Source organism: Camelus bactrianus, chromosome 8 (genome assembly GCF_048773025.1).
Source record: "Camelus bactrianus isolate YW-2024 breed Bactrian camel chromosome 8, ASM4877302v1, whole genome shotgun sequence".
NCBI lineage: Eukaryota > Metazoa > Chordata > Mammalia > Artiodactyla > Camelidae > Camelus > Camelus bactrianus.
Genome location: NC_133546.1, coordinates 84371445 through 84398961, shown reverse-complemented (window position 1 = coordinate 84398961; position 27517 = coordinate 84371445). Strand labels below are relative to the sequence as shown.

Here is a 27517-nt window from a genome sequence, read left to right as displayed (position 1 = left end):
GACTATTGTCTCTTTCCCATCCATAAAATGAAGACTTCTAAAAAAATATTTGCAAGTGAAGCCAGGCTGAAAGCTTAGAATTAAAGCAGAGTTAGTGCTCCTTAGCTCCTGTGAAGTGATATAAAGAAAGCCCTGATGGGTTCTGCTAGTGACTGAGACAGTGCTTGCTGGGATCCCTGTAAGAATTCAATCTGTGTTCCCTGGACCATGTTGAAATCTGGGCAAAAGTTTTCCTGATACTGTGAAAACAGCTGGTTTCTGAGGTTCCTCATAGTCAACTTTTTCATTTCTTTGATTTGAAGTAACCCAGGTCTAATACCAGCTAGGCCTTGATTCCATGACCCTCCCATCTTTTTTTCCTCAATGACTGTGCGTGTATGTATTTGTGCATATGTGTTTCTTGGCCTAATATTAGGCTATCTGTTAATTGTAATACACATTTAATACTGAACTTCAATTCTAATCTTAACTGATTCTCTAAGACTAGGACATAATATGTATGCATATGTATGTGTGTATGTGTGTGTGTGTATATGTATATATACACACATATATATATAGTTTGTTAAGAATTTTTAAGAATCAATATAAATTGTAAAAGAACAAGATTCAGAACATTTTAGAAATAGAGGAAAAGATATGAGTCAGAAAGTGTATGAGAATTGGTATCTTGGCTTCTGCTGGTGGCTCTTCTGGCAGTGAGATCTGGGGCAAGCCACTAACAGTCTAGGCAGGAGTTTCTGTTTTCTGTGTTTAATGTAACTATCCTGGACTATATCAGAAAAGAAGATAGGAATATTTCATGTTCCAGATATCTCAGACTTCGTTTCATCTTACCACTCATTTATCATCCAACAAATGTTTATTCTATGCCTACTGTGTGCAAAACACTGGACTGGTTTCTGAGGATACATTGGTCCATTTGATGGATGTGGCCTTTGCCCTCCTGGGGTCCACAAGTCTCCAAGCATTCCTCCAGGGACCGTTAGGCTGGACATGATAAATCAGTGGGGACTAACTAAACAAACCCCAGTGTGTCCCTACACCACAGTTCTCTTTGTCTTTGTCTCCTGAATGCTATGTATCCAAATGCAGGCACACCTTCCAGTTATCCACTTATTCTACTAATTTATCTCTGCTAACTTCTTTATCTCCAATTCAGTCTCTCCACCAAATTATTTTTGGAGGATTTAAAAACAAATAAACATGTGCCCTCAAGAAACTTATAGTTTAAAAAAAAATAGAGGCCAATATGTAGCTGGATATATGAGCAAATTCAGGGCTGATTAAAATCTCCTAGTACAGGATATTGACATGTTTCAGAGCCTATGACTCAAATATGCTTTATAATAGCTGAATGTAACCAGGTCACCTTATGAAAAAGAGCAGTATGATAATAAATCAGGCGTCCTTTATCTCATTACAAAATTGAAGGGCAAATGTAGTTGGGTCTTACATTGGTAGATGAAAGAGTGGGCTAAAGTGGAGAGGACTTCCCAGATTTCTCAGAGAAATTGAGACCTAAAGGGCAAATTAAAAAAAAAAAAAACTTAAGGCTTAAGGAAGCCTGTTGTTTTTGTGAGCAGAATAGCTTTTTGTGTCTGGTAAAGGCCTCTGTGTAACTGGGGGAGTTACAGACAGATTGATTACAAGTAAAAATGAGGGGGGGAAGCATACTAAAAGATGAAACAAATATGTAAGTGGGTGTAAATTTTATAATTTTACCTTCATCTTTGAGTGAACTTGATTATCAAATAAAATGCCTGGATTTGCTTAATTTACTTAACCAATTCAATAATCAGATACAAAATTTTGTTCTTCAGGGTCCTCAAGGACACAAACACACAAAAAAAGATGTGTGCATTCTGACAAAACATAATCATAATGCAAATAATTTCTATTTATAAAGTATTTTATAGTTCATGCATATCACTCAGTGTATTACTGTCATTTCAAAATAACATGCTCTCTCCTCTGTAGTCTGCACACCTGAGAGTGACAGCATCTCTTAGCAGTCCCCAGTCTTGCTGAGTCATTCTGTTCATCCTCCTGTAGCTCAGGCATCATTCAGAGGCCCAACGGGTTGAGAATTGACAAGTGCTTAACTATTGATCCCTAACTTACTCTGGAGGAATGCTGTAAGACTGTGGACCTCAGGAGAGTAAAGGTCACATCCATCACATAGACTAGCACATCCCCAGAACCCAGTGCATTGTTGTGCATATGGCAGGCACCCAATAAATATTTGTTAGATAATAAATGAATGGGTGAAGTGAAGTCTGAGGCTTCTGAAATGCACATTTTCTCTATCTTGTATAGTGCAGGGTCCTCTCAAGATTTAATCCCTAGCTCTGTCTACATTAACATGTTCTTATTTGATTGAAGAATCAACACACTTAAAGGCTGGGATTTGGAAGTGAGAAGGAGTACATGGAAGTGATTCAGGAAGACAAGGAAATGAGACAGAAGTGGCAACATTTGTCAAAGTAAGATAAAAGAATACTTATTACAAGATTACTTATTATATTTCTCATGTCTGTGCATGTCTTCATCTTCACCTTCTGGTAACATGTACATCCACGTTGAATTGAGCCATTTTCCCCAAATCGAGGATCTTGTGACTTTGAAGTACCATAATATCTTGAGATTTTTTGATAATTTTTGACCAATGGGTTCTAGAGATGCTGGAAACCCTGACAGTATAAAATAACAAGACAGTGTAAAAACATGAGTCAGAAAATCATGACTGCCTTTAGACATAGCTACTTAAATATAGCATGGTGACTAAAAGTATGGATTCTGGAGCAAGACTACTTAGATTCAAATCCTGACTTTGCCCTTGTGAGCTGTTTGATTTTTGTTGTTAATTAATTTTTCTGTGCCTTAGTTTTGTATTTCAAAAATGAGTTGTGGTGAGGATTAAATAAACAATACTGTTAGAGCAGTTCTAGGCGTATAGGAAGTGCCATATTAATCTTAGTTCTTGTCGTGATCGTGGGTAAGTCACTTATCCACTCTGGGTTTAGTTTCCAGGTATAAAATGAGAGATTTTGACTAGATTTTCTCTAAGGCCCTCCTGAACCTACTGTTTGCAAATGCTTACAGTCCATGTGCTTTTCTACATATATGTATGTAGTTTGTGATAGGAAAGTGCATGATTAGTAAATGCTTTCCTTGATTGATGCAAGGAGATGTTATTAGGGGATTGAGACAGTCTTCTTCACTAGGCCAAATTCCTTGAGGGTAAGAGTGTATCTTTTCCTCCTCAGGATCCCAAGGCCTAATGTGGTGCCTGGGGACAGTGGGTGCTCTGTAAACTGTTAATAGATATGGAATAAATGCCTATGTCTTGTGTACCCAGATATATGGGAATGGGAAATGGTTGTAACTCCTTCCTAGGCCTTATCTCAATTAAAGCTACTTACACCGAATATTCAAAAAACATTAGTGCTCTCTACTGGAGACATTCCTAGTACAGGAATTCAAGTTTGAGTTTTTGATGGCAAATTCTGATTTGAGTTCATAAGTCCTGGATTTGAGAAGTAGGGTATAGCAGATACACATAGTTTACTGTGTTGCAAGCACAGATTTGGTGTTATGGCACTGAGGATGGCATGATCAGCATTAAAATGCCAAGTCTCATTTCTTTGCCATGTATTTATGCATTTTTTCCAGAGCAGCTTTATCTATAGATTTGTACACATGTTGTGTTTGCTCTGATTCATTTTAAGGAAAAAAAAAAAAAAAAGAGAGAGAGAGAGACATAGCATTAATTGAAAAAGTAATGTTAAGAAAATGAAAAGACAACCCACAAAATGGTAGAAAATATTCACAAATAATATATCTGATAAGGGACTTGTATCCAGAGTTCATAAAAACAAAACTAAGCAAAACAATAGGATTTACATTTCTCATTTAAGTTATTATTTTCTCTACACCTCAAGTCTTTTTTTGGCATTACTGTTTTCTTTTTCATTAATTGAATATTTTCTAATATTACTTTTTAACTTCTTTAATGATTTTCTTGCTATATATTTTTAGTTTTTACTTAGTGATTGCTTTAGGCCTTACCATATATGTCTTATCAAAAACAGTTTCACAATTACACCAGCAATTTCAGAGAATGTAGAAACAGCATTCCCATATAGCTCTACTCTCTTTTCTTTCTTACTGTGGTATTCTTGTCATAGGTATTATCTCTATGCATGTTATAAGCCCGACAGTACATCATTATAATTATTATTCCTTTATGTAATTTTATGTCTTTTAAAGAAGCTGAGAGGAGAAAAGAGAGCAAGTTTATACGTATAATTTTTCTTTTTTTTAAATTGAGTTATAGTCAGTTTCCAGTGTTGTGTCTGTTTCCAGTGTAGAACACAATTTTTATGTTATATGTATAATTTTTCTCATATTAGCCTTCTTTCCATTTCAGGTTCTATGCATTTGTTCCTTTGGATTCAAGTGAAACATCTGGAGTCAATTCTTAACCCAATGTTGGTTTGTTCTCCCCAACCTCTTTGCCCTGCTATTGGAAAATATATTACATTTCTGTATGTTATATGCCCACAAATACAATTAAATGTATACTGCCTTATGATTTTTAAACAAGGTAAGAAAGGATAAGAAAAAGGCAATTATACTCCTTTATAATTGCATAATTACCTTTATCAGTGTTCTTTGTTTTGTGTGTGTGTGTATTCAAATTACTGTCTTGGGTCACTTGCTTTCAGCCTGAAGAACTAACTTTAGTATGTCTTGTAAGGTAGGTCTACTGGCAGCAGATTCTTTCAGATTTTGTTTTCCAAATGTCTTTTTATTTCATCTTCACTTTTAAATGATAATTTTGCTGGATATATGATTCTTGATTAAGAGCTTTTAAAATTTGAGGGCTGAGAATAGATTATCCTATTGCCTTCAGCCCTCTATTGTTTCTGATGATAAGTCAACTGTTAATCTTATACGAGTTTTCTTAAGCAAGATGTCATTTTCCTCTTGCTGCCTTCAAGATTTTCTTTGGCATTTTTACTATGTGTCTATTCATGGGTCTTTTTGAGTTTATCCTACTTGCAGTTTGTTGAACCTCCTGGATATGTAGATTTAAATTTTTTAGGAAATGGGAATTTTTTAGCCACTAATTTTTCAAATATTTTTCTGCTCCTTTCCTTCTCTGTTCTTCTGGTGCTGCCTTTACATGTCTGTTGGTATACATTAGTGTCCCACATTTCTCTGAGACTTTGCTCATTTTTTCTTCATTCTTTTTTTCACTCTGTTCTTGGATTGCATAATTTCTATTGATCTATTCTTAAGTACTTTTACTTTCTGCCCATTTAAGTGTATTATTGATTCCATCTAGTGAATTTTTAAATTTCAGTTATTGCTCCTTTCAGTTCCAAAATTTCCATTTGGTTATTTTTAATAATTTCTGTGTCTTTATTAATGTTCTCTATGTGATGTGACACTGTCATCATGCTTTACTTCTAAAATCATGGTTTTCTTTGTTTCTTTGAACATATTTATAATGGCTTCTTTTCTCACATCTGGTCTCTCCTGCAGGTGGCTTTATTGCCTGCTATTCTTCTGGTATCTAGGCCATAATTTCCTGCTTATTTTGCATGTCTCATATTTTTTGGAAAATGAACATTTTAGATATTGCAGCAACTTTGGGTACTGGCTTCATCTCTCCCCTCTTTCAGTGCTTGTCATTGTTGTTAGCTTGTTTACTTGTTTAAAGACTAACTGGATTATTTTAGTGTTGTCCATTCCCTTCTCTTCCTCCTCTATCCCCTAAACAGACACAGGGTAAAGCCTCTGATGTTTTTCCTCAGGGATTCATCCTTGGACATGCCCAGCCACTTTGGGATAACAAGGTTTTAGCAGGACTTAGGCAGTGTTTGTCTAGTTACCTGACCACACTAACCTATGAAACTCCACTAACTGCTGGTTAAAAGCTCTATTGTTCATAACAATGCCCTGGAGAATAAATTATTTACACCCTAATCCAGTCAAATTCAGGCTGCTATGAAGGGACAGTTCCTGATGGTCAAAGTTTGAAATTTATTCAGACTCTAGTTCTTGCAGCTGGTTTCTTATTTTTCTCCAGCAACAAGTTGGCTTATCATTTAGCCTGTATCTTCAATGAATTTATCAGTCTTCTCCCCATTGCCTCTCACCAACACTTCTACTGTTTTTGAAAGCACACTTAGATTTGAACTTCATATTCTGTTGCAAATAAAGTTGGCTCCTTTGGGGAGATAATTTGAGCTCTCTGTTCTATGGTCTGCCTTTCCTCCGAGGGATAATCTCTGAGCCACAACTCTGGTGCTGGAGTAAGGAACAATAGGTCAATTCTAAGTGACAGCCCAGTTTGAAGAAGTAAGTGCTCAATGGATATATGGGCAAGAGCCCCAGGTGTCCTTGGCTTGTCTCCCTTGGCACAATCCCCTGTCTTATGAGCTGAGTCAATAGCAATTGGGAACTCAATGTCCTACCGTGCCCAAGGTAGAACCTTTGTCTCATGAGAGGAAATGTGGTGGAAGAATGGGGCCCCCACCTGTTGGCTGCAGTAGTACAGAACTTTGCCTCAGCAACAATTATCTAGGGGCAGTATGAGAAATGCTAATGTCATGTCCTTCCCAGGAAGACAACCCTCCAACCAGGACCTGGGGGGAGTCAAAAACTTGTGTTCTTGGTTGTACAAGTCTGGGTGGAGTTCCCAGCTCAATGAGTGGAGAGGGGAAAAGTGCGGATCTTCAAAAACTAAAGACTCATCATTTTATGGAGCTTTAGTAAATATTCTTTAGTAAATGTGTCTTCATTTGCTGTATATCTGTAGCGGCATTTCCATTTGTGGATGCTCATAAGGCCAACTATTTTTAAATGTGTTTTAAAAATAGTTTTCATCAGTTTTTTTGAGGAGTGATTCTGAGTTGCACACCATCGTGCCAGAAGTGGAGCCAGGAAGGGGAAACTGATACAGTATAGATTAGCATTCTCTTTAACTGAGGGCTTGCTGTATCTTTGGTTGCTAGTGGAAGGCCTAAGATATATTTGTAGAATTAAAAATAAAAATTAAAAAATAATTTTCTAATGTTAGTATGTTAGAAGCAAAGCATAAGATGGCAATTCCTGTAGATGATTTGTTGCTTGAATCCTCTGAGAAGAAATCTTTATAGAAGTGGAGACATAGGAGGATGCAAGTTCCCAGGCATTTCTCAAGGGAGATCATGTGAGACTTTCTAGCAGCCAGCAATCAAAGCATCTTGGGATGGATACTCTGCTGTAAAGAGACTAAGAGATTTCAATATCAGCTATCAAAATCAACCTCATAAAAATAATCATAGTAAAGGGTATGTAGAGTAAAGAAACTCAGTGTAGAGTTTACTAACAGCTGCTCCAAGGACCCAAATCAAGCATATAAACAAGATTATAGCAACAGTAATAAAAACAATATAACAGCCACTCTTATTGGACACTTTCTACCTTTAAGGAAGTACACTTACTATCTCTAATCCTCATGATCACACAGTAAATTAGATATTATTCCTACATTTATGCAAGTGAAGATAGTAGACTTAACATCTTCTAGGTCACTTAGCTTGGTTCTAGAGCTTAGTCTCAGATGCAAGCTCTCTGACTCCAAGGCCTGTCCTCTGTCCATTACTTACACAAAACTGTCCAAAAAGGGGTGAAGAAATGAGAAAAGAAAGAAAAACAAAGGGTAAAAATAGATAAGAGAATAAAGTGGTAAGGAAAAATGTATGAAAGTATAGTCATGCATGGGAGTGCCAGGGCAGGATCAACAGGTTCCCCTGTAGCTCTTCATTAGCACAAATACCCTCCAATTTGGTCTAAGCCTTCTGAGGTGAGCTTCATCAAGGCTCAACAATGCTGAACCCACAAATCCTTTCAATGTAGCCCTATTTCTACGTTGGGTTTTTGCTGAGAAGGCTGAGGAAAAACTCCCTTAAACTTTCCAGAAGACCAATTGTTTGAGAGCATCTATGATACATACTGTATCTCCTCAGAGAGTCTTTTTCTGATTATGTCATACTCCAAGGATGCAACCGTAATGATTCTGAGGTTTAAGGAAAAGAATCTTCAGTCATGTCCTTCATTTCATATTTGACCCCTCCATCTTTTCTCTTTTGTTTTCTGGCAACACCCTGGATTTGTTCTTTGCTTGGAAACCATTTATGAATTTAATTTTAGGATCATTTCCCTTCCTGGGAACTGCTGCTTTGTGTCTTCCTATTCCCCTTCCCAAAATTGAGTTTATGGTCTCCATAAGATTATATATCATGACAAAAGTATCTTACAAGTCTCCTTCAACTTTCACTGCATTTTGCAAATTTTGATGAGTTGTATTTTTATTTTTATTTCATTGAATACATTTTAAAATCCCTCGAGACTTATTTGACGTATGTATAATGTAGAAGTGTGTTGTTTACTATCCAGGTATTTTAGGACTTTCCAGCTATCTTTCCATTGTTGATTTCTAGTTTAATTTCACTCTAGTCTGAGACATACATTATAACATTTCTGTTCCTTTCAATTTTTAAGGAGTGTTTAATGATACATAATGAGGTCTATCTTGGTGAATGTTTCATGTTAGCTTGAGGAAAATATGTATTCTGATGTTTTTGGTATTCTATAAATGTTGATGACATCCTGTAGATTCCAAATAGAAAAATCAATCAATATAATATACCACATTAAGAGAGCAAAGAAAAAAAATGGTAATCCAATTGATTCACAAAAATCCTTTGATCAAATTTAATAATTTTTCTGTTAAAAAAATACTAAAAAATTAGGAATAGAAGAAAACTTCCTCAACATGATAAAAACCATGCATGAAAAATCCACAGCTACATCCTACTCAATGATGAAAGACTGAAATCTTCTCCCCTAAGATAACAAAAAAGACAGTAATGCCCATTTTTCCCTCCTCTATTTAACATAGTATTAGAGGTACTAGCCAGTGTAATAAAACAAGGGAAAGAAATAAAGAGATTTAAATTTGGAAATGAAGAAATAAATTCTCTCAACACACGACAAGATATTAAATATAGAAATATCAAAGATTTCACCAAAAAATAGAAAAAATAAACGAATTCAGCAAATTTGGAGGATACAAAATCAACAATTAAAAATCAGTTGCATTTCTATACACTAACATGACAATTCAAAAAATTAAGTAAGCAATCCCATTTAAAATAGGATCAAAGTGATTAATTAAAAATAAATTTAGCCTAGAAGAAGAATGATTTGCATACTGAAAACATTGCCAAAAGACATTAAAGAAGACATAAAGAAATAGACATCCATGTTCATAGGTGGGAAGTTTTAATATTGTTAAGCTGTCAGTACTACTCAACAGATTCTACAGATCTCATGCAATTCTTATCAACATTCCAATATTTTTTCCAGAAAATAAAAAGTTCTAAAATTCATAGGGAATTTCAAGAGATTCCAAATAAACAAATAAAAAATCTTGAAACAGAAGAACAAAGTGGGAGATATCATACTTCCTGATTTCAAAACTTAGTACAAACTATTGTAATCCAAATGGACATATAGACGAATACAGTAAATAAATCTTCTCATATGCGGTCAAATGATTTGGTAAAGGTGTCAAGACCATTCAGTGGGAAAAGCACAATATTTCCAACAAGTGATACTGAGGAAATTCGATATTCACATGCAAAAGGATGAAGTTATACCCTTACCTTCCTCCATATTCAAAAATTTACTCAAAATAGAACAAAGATCTAAATGTAAAAGCTAAACAAAATCTCTTAGAAGAAAACGTAGGGGAATCTCTTCATTCTATTGGGTTTGGCAGTGATTTCTTGGATATACACCAAAGGTGTTTGTAGACAACAAATGAAAAAATAGATAAATTGGTTTTTACAAAAATTTAAAATTTTGTGCATATCAAAGGACAATATCAAAAGAATAAAGGGTAACTCACAGGATGGGAGAAAATGTTTACAAATCATACATTTGATAAGAAATTAATATACAGAATATATAAAGAACCCTTTAACTCAGCAACAACAAAAACAAAAACAAAGAGCTCATTTCAAAAATAGTCAAGGACTTGAAGACACCTTCCCCAAATAACAAAGATAAATGGCCAATAAGTACCTGAAAATGTGCTCATCATCATTATTCATTAAGGAAATGAGATACATTTCACACACATTAATATGGTTGCCATTTCTTTAGAAACAGAAAACAAATTTTGGTAAGGATGTAGAGAAATTGAGAATCCTGTACATCATTGGTAGGAACAAATTGAACAGCTAATGTAGAAAACAGTATAACTATTCCTCAGAAAATTAAACGTAAAATTACCATTTGATTCAACAGTTCAACTTTAGTTATATATCTCAAAAGAACTGAAAGTAAGAACTCAAATATATAGTTGTACACCAATGTTTATAATAGCATTATTCAATACAGTACAAAAAAATGGAAACAATCTAGTTATCCACTAACGTATGAATGGGTAAATAAATTGTAGTGTATTTGCTGGTCAGAATGGCTGTCATCAAAAGAACACAAGCAACAAATATTGGCAATGATGTGGAGAGAAGAAACCCTTGGTGGGCTCTTGGTGGGAAAGTAAACTCATGCAGCCACTGTGGAAAGTAGTATGGAGATTTCTCCAAAAATCTCAAAATATAATTACTATATGACCCAGATTCCACCCCTGGGTATATAAAAGCAAAAGCAAAACCAAAACCAAAAACACTAATTTGAAAATATACATGCATGTCAATGTTCATAGCATCATTATGTACAATTGCCAAGATATGGAAGCAACCTAAGTGTCCATGAACAGGTAAATGGATAAAGAAGATATGATATACACACACACACAGATAGATAGATATAGATAGATATAGTATGTATAGATATTTTTTGTACACTACACACACACACACACACAATAGAATACTACTCAGCCATAAAAAATGAAATTTTGCCATTAACAGAAACATGGATGGACTTGGATGGCATTATGCTAAGTGAAATAAGTCAGACAGAGAAAGACAAATACTATATGATATCACTTATATGTAGAATGTATAAAATACAACAAACTATTGAATATAACAAAAACAACAACAAAAAAAGAAGCAGGCTCACAAATATAGAGAACAAACCAGTGGTTACCAGTGGGAAGTGGGGCAGGCAATAAAGGTATGGAGGAGTGGGAGGAGTGGGAGTAACACACTACTGAGTATAAGACAGGCTACAAAGATGTACTGCACAACAAAGGGAACATAGCCAGTATTTTGTAATAACTACAAATTAAGTGGAAATGTAAAAGTACTATAATAATTAAAAATTAAAAAAAATAAAATAGAGTGTAGTACATTCTTACCATGGAATGTTATTCAGCCTTAAAAAGAAGGATATTCTAACACATGTTACAGTTGAAATAAACCTGAGGACATTATGCTAACTGAAATAAGACAGTCACAAAAAGAAAAATACTATATGATGTCATTATTATGAGGTATCCAGGGTAGTTAAATTCATAGAAACAGAAAGTTTACTCACACTTACCAGGAGCTTGGGGAGAGGGAAATGGAGACTTGTTTATTGGATACAGAGTTTCAGCTGAGCATGATGCAATGGGTTGGAGGTAGATAGTGATGATGATTGTAACATCTATGTGAATATACTTAATTCCACTATATTGTACACTTTAAATAGTTAAAATAGTAAATAGTTGTGCATATTTCATCAAAATAAAATAATTAGGTACTTTAAGTGGGAGGGAAATAGAACTTGATTGTCTGCATTTTCTATATTAATGGACAGTCAGCAGGGGCAGAGAGAGATTGGGGCCTTAGACCAAATATATCAGGGGAGGAATTCATTACTCATGTTTTATCAGGGACTGTTTCCTGGGCTAAGAGTGAGCACCATATTCAATGCAGCCTGGGACCACTGTCCACAGAACAGTGGTTAAGGAATAAGATCACATTATCTGAAGTAAAAGGAATTCCATCCAAATAACACTGTTGAGTGGCACAACCACACTTCCATGGAAAAAGAGACACAAGGAAGAATATTCCAGAGTTGTCATATCAGTCCTAGTACAGTCATAGAAACAGAATCCACTTTAGTTTGTTTAAACATAATAATTTGTACAGGTGATAAAGGAATAGAGATCAAAAAACACAAAATTCTTCACCAAAGCCTTTACTTTTTGGCCTATAGGTAATAAGAGGGATATTTATTACCCTTTGAAATAATAAACAAATGTCACACTTATTCATACATCCAAACATTAATCTATTTATTCATTGTTTCAATCACCATGCACTCTAGGTTTTACCTTACTTTAAAGTTACCATATTTGGTCCTTAGGGCTCTATAATACACAATTATATCTCCAGGCAAGATGCACTAGGTTGAAACCAAACTTAAAAAATGACTATTTGGTTGCAACTTAGATTCTTGATCACTACACATAAAATATTTATATATATACACACACACATACACATACATACACATACACATATCTATATACACACACACATCTATATACACACACACATATATATATATACATATATATATGTATATAATTACATGTATATAATTACAATATTTATTTCTGCCTAAATAACATTATGTAAGGCCCATACACAGTGTAAGCTGCATGAGGACAAGATCTTTGCTTTTCTCTCTTTACATAATCCAGAACAATGGCATGGAGGACATAAGAATTTAACAAACAATGTAAATAATTAGAACCAAGCATTCCTTAATGAGGATTAGAATAGATGGGTGAATAAATTGTTAACTACTTTTTAAAGCCTTTTTACTTTTCTAAGTGACCATTGTCAGTTTTATTATTTTTTATTGAAAGAAAATAGAAACAGTATTTCAAAGAGATATCTGCACTCATGTTTATTGCAGCATTAACCACAGTAGCCAAGAAATGAAAGCAACCTAAATGCCAACACATGAATGGATACAAAAGATGTGGCACATATACATATACACAAGGGAATATTATTCAGTCACAAGGAAGGAGGATATCCTGCCATTTGCAACATCAATGGACCTTGAGCACATTATGCTAAGTGAGATAGGTCAGAGAAAGACAAGTACAGTGTGATATCACTTGTATGTCGAATCTAAAAAAGACAAGGCTTCTCTTTGCTCTTCAATGCAGGGTGTGTCTAGTCCAAGGGATTAGAACATCTGCTTAAGTCAAGCTCTCAGTGGGAACAGATATACAGATATTTCTGTAGAATAGTTTACTTTTGCATTAAACCCCATGATACATTGGTCACATATTCATTACTATATGGTTTCTTCTTTAAAAGGCAAAGCCATTCATTCTCCTTCTGAACACTTGAAGCCACGACTAGACGGAGTCATTTAAATTCTCCAGTGGAGATGAGTTAACATCCTCGCAGAGATACTGAGACTGTGGTGAATAAGGTCACAGAGGGGGAAACTGTACCAAAAGAGTTTCTTCTGCTCCTCTGGTCCTTAAGTCAAATTAGAGACCTTAATCTAATATCTAAAATCCAAACAATCTATTATCTCAGAGGTTTGGTGTGATCATGGAATTCTGGCAATTGAAAACAATCACACATGTGTCAGCTTTTTGTTTTTACAGAAGTTTCTTACTAAGTACCCTCTGTGCCTAAACATACACTATGAAGATGTAAAGAAAATACATATATATATATATATATATATAAAATGGTGTCTGTCTTCAGACGAACTATACTTTTATTTGAAAAAAATACTAGACCAAGTTAGTTGCACCTGGGCCAAGACTGTGTTCATACCAGGATGTCATGTACCTCTAACAGGGAGACTGTGATGTCTTTTCAGGATCTGAGCATCACTCCTAGCTTGGATCCTGATTCTGAGAGTCCTTGAAGTGTTTGGGCATTCTCATTTCCCAGCATATGGATCCAAGAACATTTCCAGAGGTCCCCTAGGAGAGGCACTGTGAAAATCATTATCATTTATCCTCATCCCAGAGTTGCAAGGTCCTCTCTCCTGGGATCCTGCCCTCCCCTCCAGGTGATAGTTCCATCATCTGAAATTGGTTTAGACCAAGGCTACGGATTATAACCTTTTATCAATGTTACCTCTCAGCTTCCTATAAATATCCTTGATTCCAATGGTTTCTTCCCCATTCTTTTTTTCTCTACAGACACCTTGTTTTATTTGCCATCTTCAGAATTTCCTCTGGTCAGGTCTGCTGGCTGCCACTCCAACCAAATTATAGACTGAATGTTTGAATGTGTTCTCCAAAGTCCATTTGAGGAAACCCCAAATACCAATGTCCCAATGTGCTTGGAAATGGGGTTTGGGAGGGATTAGATAATGAGTGTGGGGCCTTCATGAATCTAATTAGTGCCTGTATAACAAAGAATCATGAGATTCATTCTCTCTGTCTCTCTCTCTCTCTGTCTCTCTCTCTTCACCATGCTAGGATACAGTAAGAACCTTGTCATCTGTAAAGCTGTAAGAGGACCCTTACCAAGAAAATAACAATGCTGGCACAGTGCTTTTGGACTTACAGCCTCCAGGACTGGGAGAAATAAATGTTTGTTTTGTAAGCCACACAGTTTATGGTAATTTGTTATAGCAGCCTGAGCTAAGACAAACCACGATGCTCATTACTCTTATTGTATGTACTTGAATTCTGATGTTTAAATGCCAACACCTGGCCTCTGTGTGTCTGGGTTTTTCATTCCCCATTACTATGAAGGCATCCATTTCTGCAGTGGTGCATCACCCCTTCTGTACTTGCCAACAGCAGAGATGCCACCACTGAACTTAACGATGATGGGAATTCCTCTCACCAGTGAATATTCTTAGTGTTTAATAATTTGTTTCTAAACACTGTAAAAGTGTAATTGAAACCTATGAAGTAAAGGTTACTGTTGTTGAGATTTCAAGGGGTAACAGGAAAGTTCATACCTTATTTTTGAAGCAAATATAAGGGATTAAAAACCAAGGCCAAAGCAAAAACAAGATTAGGATGCAAACGTTATTTTCTAGTATTCTGATCTTAGTCTTATACCCCTCATTAAGCAGGCTAATGTCATTTCTGGAAGCAATGAGCAATTCCATTTATTCACATTCCATTTACTATTTTAATTATTAGTATTGTAGTTTGTTTTCTTTGTTATTTGAGAAATAACACAAGCTAACTTTGCAAAATTGAAAATATAGAGTATATAATGAAAAGCATGTGTCCTTTCCATCCCTGATGCCAAGCTGTCTTCTCCAGGAAGAACCAATGATACCAGTTTCTAATGAATCTTCCAGAAATGTACTTTACATACATGTGTATGAGTGCCCAAAATAATTGCCTTTTTTTTTTTTACGGTGAACACATTATACAAACTGTTTTGTGCCTCTTTTTTCACTCTACATTCTATCTTCCAGATTGTTCTATATTTATACAAATAGAGCTCCACTATCTATTTACTAGCAACATAGTATTCTAGTATAAATACATGCAAAATATATATTACCAAATTACATAAATGAGCATTAAGTGGTTTCCAATCCTTTGCCATTAGAATTGAAGCCTCAGTGAAACTCTTGTATATATGTACATACATATATATATTATTTTGCACGCATATATATTTCCTAAAACTGAACACACTATATCAAATTGTCCATGCATTTATTCTATCTAATGTGGGCCAGGCATCAGTATTCTCTAGAAATCACTTTTTATATTTAAAGAATTGCTGGATGAAAGTGAAAAGCATGCGTATCAGAAATAGGCCAGAGAACATACATGTATATTATATTATATATCTGATTTCTTTACAAGGAGAGCTACTTCTTTTTAAATAGTGAGCTCACTACTTTCATAACATTACCAAGAATGTTAGCTGGGGCAGGCAATAACGAAGCGATTCTTTTGCCAAGGTTGTCCAAGGCTTGTGCAAGCAAGGAACTATCATCATTTTTAGTATCAACAATTCTCTCTCCCAAATGATTTATCTCTGTACTCATCTCCTCACATTTCTTTCTAAATCCTTCAGTACACAGATCTTCTTGGACCTAAAAAAAAAAAATGAGGAAGGAAGTAAAACTTTTTAAATCTCCCATTTTTTCAAGGATTACATTTTGTCAAACTTTAAAACATTGTCAGACTATCTTTGTTTTATTCCTAAAATTGTTCTCTCTTAATCATGAAAGGAGACTCTTGTAACAAGGAATATTTCCTTGTTTGGACCGAAATATTAAGAAGAAGTGCAGTTTACAGCCTTAATAATATTCATATACCTTAGGGTTTTGCCAGGAGGCTAAGCCTGGCATGAGGACAAATGTAATATTTTCCAGTCAAAAAATGCAAATGAGAGGTAGCCTTGGTCTGACTGCACTAATTCTCAGTCCCACTCAGGATGACACTGTCACCCATATTATAGAAATCTGTTATAAACACACGGCCCCTAAATTATAGAAATCTCTTATAAATCATGTTCAGATGAACAATGAGAGAAATCCCTCCAAGCCACATGATAGCTTGGGGATCTGTCCACACCTGGAGGCAATGCAGCAAGTGTAAAATCTATCATTTCTATGTGTTTTTAAGTCTGGACATTTCTGGTAGTTTTATGTCAGAACAGATCTACCTCAGGGCCTTGGGCTGAGCAGGTCTCCTGGTAAAAGGTAGTGACCTTGGTAGAGCATATTAGTTGTTGTTCATATTAAACACACATAATTGGAATATCTGTTCAATCAAGCCCTGTGAGATCATTTTAAAATTCTCTAAATGGCTATTCAACCCTATTTATATTCTCTGAGGGCTTGGAGTAGAGGGGGGAATACTCATCCTGAAGTCTCCAAAGTCTACTTACAGAGCCAAATTTAAAGGTTTTGGAAGGATTCAAAGGCTTCAGGGTTTTAATAAATCACAAGCAGTAGATGCACTTGTGATCTCTGCATGACCATGCTGTAACCTTCACCCATCCCTTCCTGGGGTACCATGGCAAAGCTATCAAGCTCTACTACTGCCACAGCCTGATTCACCTTCAGCTGATGCTCCAATATCTTGTTTGGCTCTCTCAGCAGGTTTTCTCTTTCTCTCACCATCTTCTCCATTATCTGAACTATGTGTTTCTGGAGACTTCTCTTCTGAGCCGCCACCTGCTGCTGCTGCTCCTGCAGTTTCTGTTTCAGCAGCTCCTGTTCCTTCTCAGCTGTCTCCTTCCAGGTCCACTCTTCTGCCCCAGGAAGGTATTAGAGAGGGAAAAAAATAGGCAAGGATTGACCTCCACCCTCCTGAGCTCAGAGGCCAAACCAAATTAAAGAGTGAGGTAGGAAATCTCTGAAGTCCTCCCCCAAAACCCCATGTCCACACCATCGAGAACACACTTCAGAATGTGAGAGAAAAGGCTCTGCCTGTCTGGCGTCCAACCACAGTTCCCTTTGCTGTTTCCAGATGCAGCAAGGTTGTTCCACAGAAAGGAAGGAAGCTCCGGTATTGGAAAAGTTTTGCTCTCACACCTGTCAGAGGGCACTGCAAGAACATACACATCCCACTGTGAGCCCAGCCCTACCCTGTACCTGCTTTGGGCTTCTCCCCATCAGTGAGGGCTTTATCTGCCTGCAGGATTTCTCTAGTGCCATCTGGGACTGCAGAAACCTCTGGAGGAACTCATTTGCCTGAGGAACCAAGGAGGAGCACAGAAATTAGATTTCCAATAGGGAAATTAGTGATGCAAAGACAACTAAGTCCATGTAACTTTTGCTTCAAGTTTAAAGTTCCACAGTGGTTCCTTACAATGAGTCCAAGCTCCTTAGAGTGACCTGTCTCTCTCCAGTCTCTTACCCAGTGCTACTTCCTTCTCCCCACTCTAGAATCCAGCCTATCAGAATCATGTTCAGTTCTACAAACCCCAAATCTCTGGTGCTTTTACATATCTGCTTTCCCAGTGTGAAATAGTACCTCTAAATTGTGCTGATGTTCTCCTCTGCCACTAGCTGGTTATAAATTTAGACAACTTATTTTAACCTGCCTATGCTTCTCAGTTGAGATCTTTAAAATGTTGATAATGTAGATGCTTCTTAATGCTATTTGAAAGATTAAGTTAAAGAGTCTAGGGAAAGAGCTTAACATTTTGGCTATAGGAAACAGCAGTTCAATATATATTAGTTGCATTATTATTGTTTATTATTATTATCATTATTATCATTATCATTATTATTAATTATTATATTATTATTATTATTATTATTATTATATTTGTTTCTAACACCTAAGTAGCTCTTTCCTGAGTGTTATAGCTTGCCTATGTAGTTGACTTCCTGTCTCACTTGTGATCATCCTTGTGTACAAAGACTGACTTGTAATTTGTCAGTGCTCAACTCGTCAAATATGTTGTTGAGTAAAAAAAATGAATAATTTCTGTTCTATCTCTTGTGGATTTAAGAAATCTGTACTCATGTTTGGGAGTTGATATTTGTACTCTCTTCAGGAATAAATAGCATGCAGTGAACCTTAAAAGCCACAGCTGTTTGAATGGCCCCATACACTCTCTTTATGCATGCATGGAGCTGCACTCTCAGATTTTCAGGAGACCCCTTTGAGTATTCTGTAGGTTCCCCATGTTTCCCTTATTCCTCACCTTCACTCCTTTCATGGGCACTTGGTAATTTTCCTTTTCAATAATTTCCTTTGCTTTCCTGTAGAGTTCATGACCTCCAGGAACAGAGAAAGTTCCTGCTGAGATACTTTTTATTAGAGTCTTTGAAAGCTGATCAAGTTTAGTCTGGCAATATTTGATTAATGTCTCTTCATTCTGCATCAAGAAATCATCTTTCTTATTCTTTATGATTTCCTAGAGGGAAGAAAGATAGAGGGCTGTCACCAGAAGCAAGGAACAGAGGAAGTAAATTTCCAAAGGATCTGGTAGAAGAATTGGTCTAACTGTGTTCCTCATGAGAAAAGTATTCTGTTGGAGGACATGTAATAAAACAGCAGTCACAAGATTTGATTTATTCACAGCTCTGAAAACTCTGGAAGACCATGGGGAAGTTCCCTAACCTCCTTTGGGTATTTCATCTGAGCTGTTGGAGTTGCATTACCTAATCTCTCTGGTTCCTTGAAGCTGCCACATTCAGTGATGCTGTCTTCAATGATAGATACAACAAGGAACAACCTAAGCTGAAAGTGGCCTGAGATGTGGATCTGAAAAGAGAAATTTTGGTTCCCAGCCATAGGAGTGTGTTCACAGAAAAAGAAGCCAGCTAAAGAATGTCTTGGGTGTTCTGGACAGGCTTGGAATCCACAGAAGTATTTATTTCAAGAGGATATCTATACTGATTTTTCATTGAAGGTCAAAGGGAGTTCCAGATAAACTGCCTGAGTTCTGGCAGTCAAAAAAGAAGGAAATGTAGTCCTTTGAAACTCTGTCCCTCATGAGAACATGGGCTACTTTATCCTTGAGTGAGAGATGAGCCATGGGACCGGTAACAACACTTCTAGGCTTCATTCTTCAAAGGGAGGCGACATAAAGTAAATACTAAGACAGATTACCACAAGGTTCCTCTGGAACTCCTGCTTGTCTTCCTTGAAGGAGTGCTCCATGAAGACTGCAGGGGCTTCCCTCTCACAGGCAGCATGCACCTCCAGCAGCTCCTGCAGCATGTCTGTGGGGAAGCTCACTCGCTGGGCTATCTGCTCGCTGTAGTGGTTGTCTGCCTTCTGAATGGCAGCTGAGTTCTCCAGCTATGCCAGAGTTGTCACCGCGTTCTCCAAGCGAGGTACTGCTCCACTATTGATAGTATCCAGGTAGGTCACAACCAGAGTCCTCAGCCCTGAAGAAGCCAGGAAATTTAGGGGCTAAATATCAAGTTATCAGTCAATGGCTCCAGGATTCTGAGACTATGCTTCTAGGGTCATATACACATGCACACACACAAACACACACACGCACCCCTACCTCCTTCTACTATTATCACCTTCATTTTCCTACTGACTCTTCATTTTTATGGTTTTCCAGGCCACAGGACTAAAAAAGTTAATATCTACTTCTATCTAACATACTAGGGGCTACCTGGAAAATACAGTTTCTCATTTCAAAAATTGAAAGCAATATAGATTACATAGATAGACAGATGAGGCAAAGTGTACCATGTTTAATTTATTCCTAATTCTGAGGCTTTGAATGTATTTTCAGTGATTTATGGGCTAATATTTATTTTTGGACCACTCTAAATTCTCAAAATATCTTTTGAATTCTCCTTGTGAAGAACACTTATTGTATAGGACTTCCTTTGAAAACATGCAGTATTCTGTTTTTACACCAAGAGAGTGATTATATTCTAAGTGGAGGATGTTTTCAGATAAGTGGGAGTCACCGATATCATTGACAAAAGTTGCAATTTGGGGAAGGAATTTGTAAATCCCCCAAAGTGAGATAATTATAAACTATACAGATTTCTTCATGGAGTATAAAAGTCTGTAAAATCAGAATCCTTTATAGAATCAAACAAAAATACTAGAAAGCACATTATATAAAATATTCAACACATAGCAGTCCCAATGGAAATGGGAAAAAGAGACTCACCTTTCTTAGTGACCATGATTCCTTCTGTGAGGGTCTTGGTCCTTGCATCAGTGAAGATGTGAGAACAGAAATTTTTTGTTTGCTCCTGGAATTTAGGATCCAGTTGGTCTTCAGATACCATCCCAATATTGGCTAGAATTTTTTTTTCCTATGTTGGCCAGTCAAAGACAAAACACTTCCATCTTGGAAATAAATGCCTGATGCAGTCTCTCGGTAGATTGGATGTTTGGGCTTTGGGATTCTTCCCTGAGGGACAGAAAAACAGGGGTTAGAGTGTGTAGAGTCTTGAGGCGAAGGGATTACAGGTGTTCATGGCAGGGATTTGTGTGTCTTTGCCATTTCTACACATAGAACTCTTTTAACATAGACATTCAATACTTCTTTGCACATCAGACTTATACCAATGATATAACTGCAGAGAAATTTAGGGAGACATCTGATCCAGTAAAGGAAACCTATGGCTGGTCTCTCCAGACATGCACATAGTAGAGTGGTTGTCTATGATGTGTTTGCTTAACTAGCAGCTAAAAGGATGAAAGGTCACATGAAACTTTCTGCTCAACTCAACCTCATGTAGGAATTGAGATGTGGAACCAAAAAGGAGAGCTACAAACAAGGGATCATGGACAGTAATTGGAATATTAGGAATGACATCCTCATTATTTAAGAAAAACTGTTTTGATGCTAAAAATAATTGATGCAGTGTTATGTATTTATTAGTAAAAACCTCTGAAGTATAAATGTACCTGAAATATAATTTTAAGGTATCACCACTAATCTATAAACTCTTTGAGGTAAATGTTTATATCTAGTCCTCTCCTGCCAGCCAATTTCTTAATAGCTGTTTTGAGAAATCATAAATAGAAACATGAAAGGAAGAATGACTAAATTGGGATTGATATTTCTCTCAAGGTTTCAATAGACACACATCCTTGGAAATGTAACCCATGAAAATAATTTTTTACCTTGTAATTAATTCATGGGTAAACATGTGGGAATTAGGAGAAAGCTATGATGTGGAAGGTAAAATGAATATTCTAATAATTGTCAGTATTATTGAAAAGGCATAGATTGTAAAGACAGTCACTTCTTCAGGTTTATTTAGAACATACAGTCATTTTGTAGATGATATAATTATACAGGATTAGAAAGTTTTCTAGCCCTCTTTGAAAAGAATAATATGTGAAATCTATATTTTGTTCATTAGATAAGCTTTTCACTGCAGTTTTATGTCTAACAATTAGCTGATTAGTTGTTTTCTTCAACAGAGAAAAATTGATGGAACAGGAAACACAGTGTCCAGTCTTTAGAATGTTTCATCACCCATGTAAATCTGGATGCTAAATTTAAAGATGTATAAAAAACAAATTGATTTTGAGTAATTTCACTTTACACTTTACTTTTCTTGAGTAAACTTCAACTGTAGCCCCTAGATCTTTGCAACCCACTTTCCAGCCACCATTTCCACAGACTTTGATTTAGTCTCAAATACAAATGCAATCACAGAGATGAGGGATATTGTTTAGTAGATCCCACACTCTATCGGACCGTACACTGCCCAGGCCATACTCTGATACCTGGAATCAGCTTCAGGGCATTCTCCAAGTACTCATCTTCTGTGATAGGCTGACCACATAACTGCAGCTCCAGGGTGAAATCCCATACAGTCCAGATAAATTCTGGAAAGAAATTCACAAATTCTGTGGAATCTTCTACTCTATCAGGTGTTTGAGAGGACTTTGCCCTGATGTTTTGCAAGCTCTGTCGCATAACTAACATTTGGTTAGGGAAAAAAAACTCACTACCAACAATTCCCACATTTCTCTAGTATAAAAATATTATAAACACACTCTTTTGCCATGGGTCCCCTCTGCTCCAACCAAGAAAACTAAATGACAGGAAAGGAGAGACTGACTCTATCCTCATTCCCATGAATTCAGTGAATCATGGTGGTTCAGGACCTGGAAGGATACTGCAGTTGCTCCAGGGCCTGGTGGTTGATGGTGCTCATGCTGTTCTAGACAAAGCTACTGCAGAGAACCACGGCCAGGGCAAAGATCCATGAATCCTTCTTAGACTCATCCTAGAAAGCACATTAGAACAAGAGAGTTAGAAGTTTACCCCTACATTAGAAATTCATCTGTACACTTCTTCAATCATGGTTTCATTTATTATTTCAGCTAACATACTCACCATGCAAAGAAATTGAAGACAGATGTAAATGCAGATATCAACTTTGACAATTACAGAGACATTTCTTGTGTTTGCAAATTTTTCATATATAAAAGGATTCTAGTGTTCACAGTGCTTTCTTTTTCCTCAATTGGATAAAGTAAAATAACATATACAGAAAAACTAATACTGTACCTGTTGTGTAATTAGGAATTCAGTGATGAGTGTGGGCACTTATTCATTCTGCATATATTTATTAATCAGAGTCCATATAAAATACACCATAGTTGGCATAACTGGGTATTTAAATTATATGCAATCAATAAATACTTGCAGGAAGCTACTAAATATCCCCCACTGTTCTTAGATTTTAAAAAAGCAATGCTAAAAATGAAAATTTTCTTTCAACATGATTATTTCAAAACAGTGGACAAACATCCATAACAGTAAGTGCAACAAAGTTAGAAGTATCTGTAAAAGGCTTACTCTCAGTAATGTATATAAGCAGTGAAACCTATAGCTATAACAGAAAACTAAAATTTAGAAGTCTATCAAGGAAGAACAGAGCTATGAAATTTGGAGAAAGAATATGTGATCTGAAAGCTTCCTCAATGTCTTGAGCTGAATATTAAAGAACTGGTAAATGTGGAACTGAAGAAATGAAGGTGATCCCATAGACAGGAAAACCCAGAGAAACAAAATTAGAGATGGGAGAAGACAGGGGTCTTGTAGTTAGAACAGAGTCATTTGAGGGCAGAGGGCAAGTGGAGAAGTTAAGGTGAGTTTCATGAAGCCTAATCAAGGGCCCTAAAGCCCAGGCTAAGTTGTATAAATCATAGCATTGTCTAAATGATGGCATAAACTGGAAATAGTTTTTTTTTATTATAAATGGCATGTAAAGTTGCTCCCAGTGTAAATGCAAAAACTGTGGTTTATGTTGAGAAGATTCTAAATGGGTGTTTGGGGGGATAAGAGTCTATTCATTACTTTCTTTCCCCAAAACCCAGTTTTTAAAAATAATCAATTAGGATAAGGAGAAGTAGCATTTATGACAAACAATTATTTCAACAGCAAGATTATATCATTGTTTGATATATGGCTTTAAAAATAAGAAGACTTTCTAACTCCTGTTGAGAAAAAAGACAGAGCTATAAAAATGTAGGTACTATTTCCAAATAAATCTCAAAACGGGGAAAGGAGGGATAGTTCATTTCACCCATTAGCAGAAAGCTAAAACACCAAAAATCCATTTTAAAATGTTTCTTGTAGGACAAAACTTACTTTTATAGAACTTGCACATTCAGAGGTGTCTCACAGATTTCCAGAACACTCTGTGAGTAGGTGATGAACTTCATCATAGAAAATGTAAACCTGTCTCTAAAATCCAACCCTCAAATACACTCTTCACCTTGTAGCTAAGAAGGTGAATCAGAAATTTTTCCTCACTCGCAGATTGATACGTCTCCTCTTTCTTAGTTATGCTTAACTGTAAGTTCTCAAAACCAGTAAGGTGCTGCCTGGATTGCCTTTCAAAACTGAAGCACTTATTCCCCCAGCTGTTGGGAGTGCTGGTGGAAGACAGTCTTCAGGTGTCAGCCCTCTTAATTAGAAAGGCTTCTGGAGCAGCTCTTCAAAAATGTATCAGCACCCCTGTCCCAAAATCAGGATAACTCAAAAAATCCAATCCAGCCATGGAGCTCCCATGAAATTCCCAGAAATTGGGGATTGCAATGCAATGTAAATTCTTCTTCTCTCCAGCCTGCTTCTTTCCCAATTACATGGTATTAAATCTGACTGCAGATAATGTCTTGTCAATTGAACTAAAGACTCTTTTAGGGCAGGACATTTACTTTGGTCACTGATATCTACAATGCTAAGTCCAAAGGCCTGGAACTCAGCCGTTCAATAATGACTTACTAAATGTAATCAAGTCATCCACACAGTGCCAAGAAATAAAAGAATTTATCTAAGACACTATGATAACTTACCTAGAAGTGAGATTCAAACAAAACATAGTTTGCCTTATTTACTATAATTGATTTCTAGATTTTACAGATTAAAGCAGTAAAATTTCTAGGACCATGGAGAGATAAGGGGAAAATCCAGAATAAAAAGGATTTAATTGTGAATTTCTGCTTTACTATTCACACATCCCCCAGGCTCTAATTGTGCAGACGGACCACCAGAGTACGATTGGGCTTGCGTGGGTGAGGCACACACTACATCCAGATGCCCTTGGTTTCAGACTGCACTGTAGAGTCTAGAGGAAACCCTGTGAGGAGAGGGGAGAAAGCAGCATTCAGTTAGAGCAGATAATCTAAACAACCAAGGGGCTACAGAGTCAGATCTATTGGAATGTCAGTATCCCAGCTTACGAGTTGGTGCTTTCTCCGTTTCCTCAAGAATGTCCTACTTTGTGTGTCATCTGTTTCAAGGAGGAAGGAACATTAATTGTGATAAAGATACCAAGCAAGGGCTCAACATAGAGGCAAAGGGGAATCCATGAATCAGACAAAATGGAAGTCATTGATAACCATAACAAGAGTATCTTGAAAGAACGGTGAGGTTCAAAGCCAGAGAGAAATGGACTGAAGACAGACATGGGAAGAGAAAAAGGTGGGAAAAATATCAAGATTATATTTTTTGTCAGACAAATTTTTCAAAAGTGGGGAGAGGTGTTAGCCACAGTAGTATATGACATACAGGAAATATTTTTAAGATTATAGACATTTGAACACATTTATATGTTGATGAGTATAGTCCATAAAAAAGCAAAATGTGTTTCAAGAGCAAGTAGACACAATTGCAAGAGTCCAGTGCTTAAGCATGTAAAATAAGGTAGGATTGTGAGAATTGGTAGGAGAAATTTTGCTTTACAGGAATAAAACATACAATATGATAATGAATTACAGTAAGACAGTGGTTTAGCAGTGAGAAATAGGAGTGGAAAGTTGATATGTTAATAGAAGTTTGGTTCTCCCTACACAAGATCAGGACAAAAATTAAGAAGCTGAGGTATTTGCTAGAATCAAGCAATTGGTCCTTGACCCAGTACAACACTCACCATGATTCTGACCTGCAAGATGGTTCATAAAGTAGGATTTCCCTGTATGATACGGCCCTACAATGGCCACCACCAGCACTGGCAAAGAAATCTCACCAAGAATCTGCAGAGATTTTTGGTTCACTGAAAGCACCTTGACACTTTCCAGCAGACAAATGGGGTCCATCATTTTGGGTCTGGATGCCATGGCAACCTGCCAACCTAGAAGAGCTTCTTAGTGGAAATCAGATTATAAAGTCATTCTCTAACTCAGACTTATACAAAGCATCTATCAACTTAGGATAAGGTAAGTAAGAGTTCTGTGCTTTCCATGAGACAAAATGTAACCTAGAATTAGCATACTGCAGAGGTTTTCCCCCATCATTCCCTCAAGTCTCTCATGATATTGGTAGTGAAATAATATAATATCACTCTCCAAACTGTTATTTCAAAATAATAATATAATTAAAGTTATTGTTATGATGCACTGAAGGCCTACAATATACCAAGCCCTTTGATAATAACTTACATATCCAGCTAAACTGATATTCACAAGAGACTGAAAGTTAGAAATTAACATAACTACTTTGGAAATGAGGTAAATGGTTCTCACAAAGGCTGAGTGAATGTCATTGAGAAAGGATTGAAATTCTACATACTTGAGCAAAATGACAGAATAGCAAACTCTAAGCTCTTGTTTCCCCAAGGAGATATAAACAACAACCAAAATACTAGCTAGAATAACCTTACAGTAGTTCCATAAAACAGTCAAAGGTCCAAAGCAACCAACCAAATACCAAATCAAGAAACAGCCTCATTCAAAATGGTAGGAAATTCTGTGGTTTTTCTGTTGCCCTCGGTCCCCATTGTGGTAAGGTCTTTAAGGAAGTGGCAAATCATTTCCCAATTCCCTCCCCTGATTCAGAGAGAGGGAATTTTATAATGTTCTAACCTGTCAGGGCTGCCTCTTCAGGTCTCTGTTTCACTTCACATGAAACTCAGGGAAGGGTGGCAAAGGGGTAGGTGGTGGTAAAACTTGGATATCTGGTGGAAAGAAGCAGCAGGTATTTCTCAAGGAAAAATGTGGAGAGACAACTCCACAGATGCCTAGAGCAAGAGGTTACCAGTGAATATATAAAATAGACTATCTAAGGCATCAATTGAGTTTCCAATTCCCTTTTTCAAAATAAACAGAGCAGAGCAGGCTGCATTTACAATGTTCTGACATCTCATGGGCTGCCTGAAGGACTGTTATCTTTTCCCTTATTTGGATCTTAGGCAGGGAGAAGCAGTGGGCATTGCTTGGGAAAGCTCCAGGGAGAATGACCTGCAGACACCTATGACAAGATATTATGGGTGTGTGATATTGAGATGTATAATAAGAAACACAAATTTGATCATTGTCCTTATTCCTGGTATATAGCTCTTAAAACCCTATGTGATGAGAGAGATGAAATTATTTTTCTTGTAACTTTTGGTCTTTTGTCCTCAATTCCTAAAATAGCTCCAGACTGATAAAGATGAAAGGAGAGTCTTTTGTTATTTATAACAAGCACCTTTCAACAACAACTGAGTTTATGTTAATGAGGTGATTTTGTAAAGCCCCTAGATCACTTCAATGGAGTTGGTTCCTAGAGGAATCAATGTTATTAGAAAGTTGCAACATTTAGCCTGATGCTCCAACCACTGGGGAGCAGAGAAGAGA

The 27517-nt window shown here is 36.5% G+C and overlaps 1 pseudogene; it reads right to left on the bottom strand.

Moving 5' to 3' along the window:
- Positions 1 to 15806: 15806 nt before the first annotated feature.
- Positions 15807 to 26189, bottom strand: LOC141578499 (guanylate-binding protein 6-like; annotated as a pseudogene).
- Positions 26190 to 27517: the final 1328 nt, after the last annotated feature.